General features: G+C 38.8%; 1 protein-coding gene and 1 pseudogene across 13 annotated transcripts in view; one reads left to right on the top strand and one right to left on the bottom strand.

Moving 5' to 3' along the window:
• Window positions 1-9,404, bottom strand: part of TENM4 (teneurin transmembrane protein 4) — a 2,920,333-nt gene that overhangs the window by 2,115,062 nt on the left and 795,867 nt on the right. The window lies entirely within an intron of this gene.
• Window positions 8,139-8,805, top strand: LOC131486562 (large ribosomal subunit protein eL15-like; annotated as a pseudogene).

Raw genomic sequence — 9,404 nt, 5'->3', positions numbered from 1 at the left:
TCAGTGTGGAGCCATACTCAGGGCTCAAGAACCTTGAGATACTGAGCCAAAATCAAGAGTTGGATGCCTAACCGACTAAGTTATCCAGGTGCCCCAGAAATAGGTTATATTTTTCTCTCCAATAAAGATTACCAAATTAAGGCTTAGAGAAATTAAATCAATTGCTCCAAAAGGTATGGCAGTACTTGAAAGGGCTGGACTGAAAATAATGTCTGATGTAGCTCTTATAACCATTCCATTCCACTTCCAGGTGTGGAGCATTTTTTTTTCTTTTGTTACCCATTACTACATACAGCATGATTTGCAGGTCTTGGGCATCCATCTTTGTGAATATTTTAGTTTATTAATATCTTTAAAATATGTTTAGAAGCAAACTGCATGTATCAGATAAATCTATAAAACAAAATGAGGAGGAATATCACACTCATACTTTGGATCTTTGTTATTTTAGGGAACTCACTGAACTAATTTAAAACGAATAGTAACGTCAACATGGGTAATCCTATTTATACTTTGAGCCAAATATAACGTTTCAAACCCTTTTCAATAGCCTCTTGCCAAAGCAGATGTTTGTCTCTTTTTTAAATTAAACACTTGACAGTTTCTACTTTTATCCCCTCTGCTTATTTTGTATGTATTCATTCCTGGGTTGAATTTTTCTCTTGACCTTGTTCACCAATCCCAGCAAATGTTATGCTGAAACATCTCTTTCATTCACTGCATTATTAAACTACTTACCACATTAGAAACTATACATTATCTATCTGATGTTATTCAATGTCTGTTTCTCCACTAGATGATAAACTGTCTGTGTCAGGGATTGTGTCTACTTTATTCATCATCGCATGCTCAATGGCTAGTCAAGCATTTGGTAGAACAGTCAACCAACAGGTAATCTTGAATAAAGTGGATTAATCCACTGATATTTTAATATATACAGAACATACTTTGTCTAATCCAAAATCAAATTTTATTATTATTGGGGTGCCTGGGTGGCTCTTGGTTAAGCGTCCAACTCTTGATTTCAGCTCAGGTCATGATCTCGTGGTTTGTGGGTTTGAGCCTTAGGAGGGCTCTGCACTGACAGTGTGGGGTCTGCTTGGAATTCTTCCCTTCCCTCTCTTTCTGCCCCCCCCCCCCCCACCGACTAGAATTCTCTCCTCTTTCTCTCAAAAATAAATAAAAACATTAAAAACTAAAAATAAATTTAAAAAGTTTGTTATTGTTGTTTTGTTTGATATTTAAGGTTAAGATAAAATCTCATAGCAGGACTAATTTGATGTTTTCACACTTTTACCTTCTTTTTCAGATGGAAACATTGACATTTGTTCATACCACCCTGTCTTTGCTCACAGTGCTTCCTTGGTTTACACTGCCCAAGTTCTGCTTTTCTAGGGGGTAAACTTCTCCCCATTCTAGAATTTTTCTATTGCCACATCATCTATAAGTCTTGTTTGACCTCCTTATGGTAGTTTTTTCTCCACTCATGTTTCTATGGTGCAATTCTATTATTACCCTTATCATCAGTCACTGTTACTATATGTTTAAATGTTTGTATCTTGGAGAATGGAATCTGTCTCTAAACCTGACTTCATATTCTTGGAAACTAATAGAGTACTTGGAACATAGTGCTATTTTCATGTTCATCATTTTTTTTTTGATCAATAGAACCTCATTTCTTGTGGGATTCATCTTAAAAACTCTTTACCAGTGGTTCTACCAGAGAACCACATTCTGAGGATAGAAATGACTGATGCTGATGAAGTTTAGCTGGTCGGGAGCTGAAAATACACAACTTTGGGAAAAAGTCAGTTTGCTGAAGCTAAGGCAAAACTGTACAAGAATGAAAGGATTTGGGTAAGAGGGGACGGAATTATTAAAGGTATGAAAAAGGAAGTGAAAATTCAAGAAAGGAGTATTTTTCAGTATTGTGCAAATGTTCCCAATCAAAACTTATATTCTAGGTGTGAATTTCCCTGGCTGATAAACTGATCATCTTATATTTTAGTTCTATCTTTTTCATTTTCTCTCCCAGATCTTCAGTACCATCTATCCTTTTCTCTGCCAGTGCAGGTTCTTATTTGACATTCAATGAATGATATTAGTTCCATGGCAAATTGACTTTGTAAAATAGGAGATATATAAGAGGAGAAGTATTTTACTAAAGAAAGACCGCACTGAAATGAATAATAAACTATAAAATCAATGACTCATGCTTAGGGAGATGGCCGGGGCTCTGGAATCACCCTGACTGAGGTTCAAATTCTTATTGTCACTCACTGGTTGTGAAAATTGTTTATTAACTCACTGAGCTCCAGTTTCCTCCTCTGTATGACTGGATAATAGCTACTTCATATGATGATTGAGAAAAAGAAAATAAGTTATACAGAGTGGTGAATGTATGCTCAGTGTGTACTGAACTCAGTTGAGTTAAAAGAAATTTGTATGGGCTTACAGATTTATCTCATTCCATTCAAGCAATAACCCATTTAAAAATTTTAGGGTACTTAAATTTAAATAAGTGAATTAACCCGTCCAAAGTTTCCAAGTTAATAACTGGTACAATCAGAATTAGAGCACTGGAAGAACAAAGAAAAGTTATTTAAAAGGACATATTTTAACAATTACCATCTCAGAAGGATTCTTGAGCATATAGACAATATTATAATATGACATATGAGAAAAAATAATTTTATTCTCTGTAAATAGCAATTAATAACAAATTAAAAAACATTTGCCAAATAATGAATCATACTTGATTTCCATCAGGGAATGACTAATTCTTATCTGTTTCATCACTTAGATTAAAACAAATGCATGGTTATGGTCAAGTGATATCATCTCTGATATAAAAGTCTGAAGATCTAAGAGTTATTACTTCTTGTGTGGAAGGTGTTAATACATCTCTTTGGAACCTCAGTGCATTTTTTGGAGAAGAAACCTAATGGAGCTTTGTGAGTCATTTTAGAATTAGAAGAAAAAAAAAAGATGACTTCAGATTAATGAGGCAGTGGCTTCAGGATTCCATTCCACTCAACAGCAGGCTTTCCTTACCACTCATTACCAATCTAAAGTTTTCCGGGCAGTTTAAACTTCATTCCGGAAATGTAAGCCCATCTGCGGCAGATATTTATTGGAGAAGAATTAACAAAGGCCTGGGTATTTCTGGAGCTGTGCTCCTGGAGGCATGTGCAGGTGCGAGCACTTTCCCCCACCTTCCACTTGCAGTAGGGGAAGCTGGAGGCATTTTTCAATGAGGTTGCTCTGGGCAAACCCTAAGGGCCTGTCTTCCTGCTGTGGGTACCCAGTCCAGGGAGTTGAGTAGGAGGCAGTGAAACTGGAGAAGATGAAAAGTGGCATCGCTGAAGCCTCCCTCTAACTCTCCTTCAGGTATGCAGCATCCGGTAAACAACAATTAGAACATACACCCATGCCCTCTTGTCAGCGCCTATGATCAGCTGCTCAAGCATTGGTGACTCCTGACTGTACTCAGCAGCCCAGAAAATCACACCCGAAGGCAGAGTCAGCTCACCTCTGTCAGAGTAGGAAAGGCTTTTCCTGTTCTGGGGCCTATGGGCCTATCTAAGAAACCTGGTACGGACATCTCAGGATGGAGTGATAATCATTTCACGGATTTACAGATTTGATCTGGGAAGTTCTGGGCAATTACCTGCTTACTCTGCTCCCTGCCCTCATGGAGGTGACCTTTGTGAGTGTCCATGTCAGAGTTTTCCAGTTTCAAGGCTTCAAGCACATCTCCCAGTTATTGATATCACTGTCTTTCCAAACAAAATAAATTATATTTGAGACAAGTTGTTCATTCCCAATCACCTACACTTTTCAGTACACCTTACAGATAAAGGCAGACTCCAGTTTTCATAAAAAGCCAGCTCAGTACTTGTCTGGACAAGTGGGATACCCAGGAAAAATGAAAGATCTCCAGGCTGTGCTTCTTAAAAAATTTTTTTTTTTTCAACATTTTTTATTTATTTTTGGGACAGAGAGAGACAGAGCATGAACAGGGGAGGGGCAGAGAGAGAGGGAGACACAGAATCGGAAACAGGCTCCAGGCTCCGAGCCATCGGCCCAGAGCCTGACGCGGGGCTCGAACTCACGGACCGCGAGATCGTGACCTGGCTGAAGTCGGACGCTTAACCGACTGCGCCACCCAGGCGCCCCCAGACTGTGCTTCTAAAAGCTATGTTAATCCTGAGACGACAGCACGTTATTAAAGGGTGAAGATAGCACACGAAAAGTAGCTAGCTAGCACGGCAATGTCTGATGCACCACTAGCATTTAATAATAACAGAAGGTGCAAGGCATTCCTTCTGCATGGTATTAGTTCTTTTGCTCATGTCTGCGCCTTGCCCTTTCATTGTCCAGATGGAGAGGACTCTGTTACTTCTTTCAAGTGTAATTACTGCAAATTGCTCTTGGCTCAGTCCCTTCCCAGATACTGGGTTGTCAAGAAACCCCACTTCAGGGCTGTCCCATGCATCTGTATGAGTGTACATCTCTCCCCTTCCTCAGCTCTCTCTCTCTTTGTGGATGCATAAACATATCTCTCTGTATCTCACTTTCAAACCTGTGGCTTTTTAGTTTTAGGAACCTGAAGATGCTCAAACAGAAATCGTTACCATTAATATATGATGAGAGGATGCCTGTTTGACCATCAAATAAGCACATTTTTAATTCAAGTCTAAAACTGACAAACTCTAAAACTATGTACTACAAGACAAGAAAAAAATACATTATCAAGATTAGCAAATTAAAAAAAAATAACAAAACAAAGCCTCTGCAACTGAAAAAAATAAGTTATCAAAATTTACTTCAGAAGAAAGAGTGTTTTTTTACTGAAAGCCTGAATTAGAGTCCTGGCTCTTCCATTTTCTAGTTAAGAGATGGAGTGGGGGGACTCAGTTCATTTCTCCTGCCCATGTTCCCTCCACCTGTGAAGTGAGATTAATAAATGTTTCCTTTCCAGGCCTGAGGTGAAGAGTTACTTATAAAGACACACCAACGACGAACATTTACATTCACGAAGCCTTAGTAGGTACCAGCACCTTAAGCACTTTGCATGATACATGATACTCCATATGAGAAGGAGTATTTATATTCTCATTTAATATAGGAGAATCCGAGTCTGTATTATATAATTATAGTACAAATTACTTTTTTGCCAAAGCATGCCCTGTAATGGCATTTGTTAGTTGTTATTATTTTCCCTTCAAAAAGTAAGTGAACACAAGATTTTTGCAAAGAACCGTGTTTGGTTTCTGTCAAGGAAATGAAGCTGTCCTGTGCCCACCATTTTCCCTCCACTGCCAGGCTTCGGAGATGTACCATCTACACTTGCAGACTCCAATTACGTGTGACTCTTCCCTTCTCATGCTCCTGCAATCTTCATCTCATTCCCACACCTCCTGATTCAGAATGAAAATGGAAATAATGTTTCTATTAAAATAAAGGGACCAGAATTGCATCATTTCTTAATTAATTAGGAGATGCCTGTCTCTCTCCTCTCGTAATTACATGCTTCTCTTTTCATTTCTTTCTTGTGATGAGAATCTACACTCTTAAATGAAATCAATATAAGATTTGAGTTGAATGGGTATCAACTTTACTCTGGGGAAAAATGACATTTGTTCACTACACCAGCTCAAAAAAGAACTTGAGGGTTGTGAGGATTAAGTTAGCTTATTCTTGATTTACTCCACACATCTTTATTGAGCCATGCTAAGTACTGGACACAAATCAGTCAATAAGAGAGATGTGCTTTCTGTTCTTGTGGGGTCACGTTAGCAGGGGGAGACAGACCTTGTCTGTGCCATTTATGAGTGGGGATGGGAAGTGTGCCTCTGTGTCTTATTTCACTTGATAGTAGGGCATAGCAGTAGTTATGGGTGTTACAGTAAGGTCTCACAGGGCACTAAAACATCACTTGAAATAAAACTTGATGGGGAAAATCGTATTTACCAGAACTCTTTTTAAGAAGAAAAAAGTGGTTGGCAAAAGTAGTTTATATGGTTACTGGGCATGGAGGGTGAAAATCTTCAGCAGGGATGAGTTACTCTAAAGCACCTTCAAAAGAAGTTGGGTCCTGTTAACTTTCACCTTTGTTTGTCTTTGTCAAAAGGCAGTGTGCATGATGGAAACAAAACTGGGTTACTCTCTGTAACTGATGAGACACTGAGCATTGACAATGTTCCCTGCCAGTCCCTCATGCAAACCCCAGAGTTTCCTCCAAGAATATGTTAGAACTCAAAAACTATGATTCAAACAAACACAGGTCATAGTCCCCCAAATCATTTTCATTCTTTAGACAGGTCCTGAACTTTACAATTATGTCAAATAATTTCCTGCTTTACAAATCCTCCCTTTTCTGGTATCTATCTTTCTTTCCTTAACTGCTATCATCCTGCTGCTATATCTGTATGTATACTACTACGTATATACGTATGTATGTACTACTATTACCTTCCCAATTTCTTTTCTAATCATTTTTTATCTGACTTCACTATCAAGTGTGAGTTCCATAAATATAGTGATTTGTCTTATTCATCTTGGTACTCCATTGCTAATACCCTGAATCCATATAGGTGTAATAAATATTTACGTTATGTTATTATTTAAATAATAATTTTCTACTGAAGGAAAAATTCCAGTAACTTGTTTACTAAGTCACACCTACTACACCCAAGAAAACTGTATTCACAGATCAGACATCCAATAAATATTTGTTGAATGTCTATATGATTGTCTGATCCCTTGTTCCTCTAAATAATGTTAATTTCCTCTAATAAGAGCAAATCATTTTCTTTTACTTTCTTTGGATAGTCTTTTTGCTATTCTTATATTTCAGAACATTCAGAAGCGGTTTAGTTTCAAAACTGTGAAGTGTGTTAAAAATGTGTTATTTATAGACTAATTGGCAAAGCCATATAAACGTAATGATGGCAGCTCAATTTCTGGGTACAGTCTTGTTTGGTTCATCATAATTTGACAAGTTGGCATGCATGAGGTTAATGAGAAAATTCATTTTATCTGACATACTAGGCATTTAGGAGAGCAACAGTCACACTAATAAGGAATTACATGTTATACATATTGCATAGTCTTTGCAATTTTTCTTAAAAATATATAATGAATGGTTTGCTTTGCTGAACTCTAGATAAGCAAAGAAAGAAAGGGCAACACCAAGGACTTCAGAAGAGAAACAGAATGTCTTAATAGCTTCATGTTCAAGGCAGAAGTTCAAGGTGATAGCCCAGAAGGGCAAACATAGACCTTACCGCTGCCTGGTGTGGAAGTACACAACAGAATTGAATTATTTGTCCACATTACTCTGAAAATGTGTTATCATACCAGTAATCATACCAGGAACATGCCACTAGCTCTCATAAACATCCTTTTAAAATAAGCTAACAACTAAGAATATAGGGAAACAACCCTTTTCCCAAAGGCAGTGAACAGAGATCCAAATAGCATTGACATTACGCCCACTGGAAGGAAAAATTCAACTATCCTTTCTAGATAAATCTTTGTTGGTGCCTACTATATCACAAGCACCATGCAAGGTGCTAGAGAAACAGTGGATGGCAGACATATTGTCACTGCCCTCAAGGAGCACACAATCTAGTAGGAAAAGCTTACAGTTATGGTAGGTTCAAGGTTAATGTGTCCTGGGTGAGAACCTTTGCAGGTGAGATTCAGCAAGTGAATGATGTCAAGGAGAGACAAATCTGGTTCTTTCTGAGTGCACTGGACACCTGGTTAGTTCTATGAGGATCTCTGTCCTAACATGGGTTATTCCATAAGAAACAGAAGAGCAGAGACAATCTCTATTTTAAGCACCACATCTAATCATTTCCCAACTTGGAAAAAGTTTCATTATGAGTCCAATTTCTTGTGCTTGTCATTTACGGTCTTGCTTGCCACTTCTGGCCCCAGTGTGTGAACATACTTAGCAAAAACATAAATAAAAATAAAAATAAAACGAAACAAAAAACCTCATACCAAAAACAAACCAAAACAAACAAAATAGCAAAACCAACAACAAAACACTATACGTGTAAAGGGCTTGAGATCATTGTATTTACCTATTTAGATACTAAGCAGTAGTAGGTCCAAAAAAGATCATGGGAGGAAGGCTCTTTCCTTTCCATGTGGTGGCAGCCATCTGCTCAAAGGTAAGCAGGACAGGCACTTACGCGTACCCCCAGGAGCTAAGGAGGAAGAAACAGTCCAGTGTAATGCGCTTTCTTCTCAGGTTGTGATGCTGCCAGTACCTCCAGCTCTCTACACTCCACAGGAACCCCTGCCCAACCTGGCCTGATAAAGCACACAGACTGGGATACAAGGCCAAGGAAGGTTATGCCACATTTAGATTCGTGAGCGACAAGGTGGCCCAGTTCCTAAGGGTGCTACCGTTGGCAAGCCTGTTCATCATGGTGTTAACCAGCTAGTTTGCCCTAAGCCTTCAGTCTGTTGCAGAGGAGTGAGCTGGATGCTGCTGTGGGGCTCTGAGAGTCTTGAATTCTTACTCAGTTGCAAAGATTCCACGCACAAACCCTTTGAGGTTATCCTCATTGATCCATTCCATAAAGCTCTCAGAAGAACTCCTGACACCCAGTGGATCACCAAACCAGTCCACAAGCACAGGGAGCTGTGAGGCCTGACATCCTCAGGCTCCTGCATGGCCTTGGAAAGGGTCATAAGTTCTACCACACTATTGGTGGTTCTCACTGCACAGCATGGAGAAGATGTAATAGTCTCCAGCTCCACTGTTACCGCCAATATAAGTAAAGTTTGTAAAAATCTTACCTGGTAAACAATTTAGGACAGTCAAAAATAAATAGATACTACACAATCATCACAATATCTAGCATTTGTATTGAGATTCACTGTTTACAATATGCTTTCGAAGTGCATTTCTTAGTGGTTCTCAACCCTGGCTGTGCCGCAGAATTACTTATATGTGTTGTTAACATCACCAATACCTAGACTGCAGGCCAGCAGATTCTGATTCAGTAGATCAAAAATGGTATTTTTAAGCAGCTTCATGGATGATCTTAAATTGCAGTCAGGATGGAGAAGCATGGCTTCATGTCATTTGTTTCTTCCACAGTGTTCCTGGGAAATAGGTTTTATTTATACTCCATGAACTTTCACTCCCTTATGCCTAGAATGATTTTCCTGAGGCACCTCCTTGGGGAACCCTCCCCTAACCACATCCTCTTCTCACCCAGTCTACCACACAGGCAGATCCAAATCACAGATGAGGATACTGAGCATACCACTGATTTGTCATTCTAATGTGCTGGGTTTTTTGTTTGTTTGTTTGTTTGTTTGTTTGTTTGTTTTGCTTTTAATTAATCACAGTACCTTATTCAGTTAGTCTCCTA

The sequence above is a fragment of the Neofelis nebulosa genome, chromosome 10, assembly GCF_028018385.1.
Source record: "Neofelis nebulosa isolate mNeoNeb1 chromosome 10, mNeoNeb1.pri, whole genome shotgun sequence".
NCBI lineage: Eukaryota > Metazoa > Chordata > Mammalia > Carnivora > Felidae > Neofelis > Neofelis nebulosa.
Note: the sequence above shows the minus strand (reverse complement) of the source record. Positions and strands in the feature narration are given on the sequence as shown.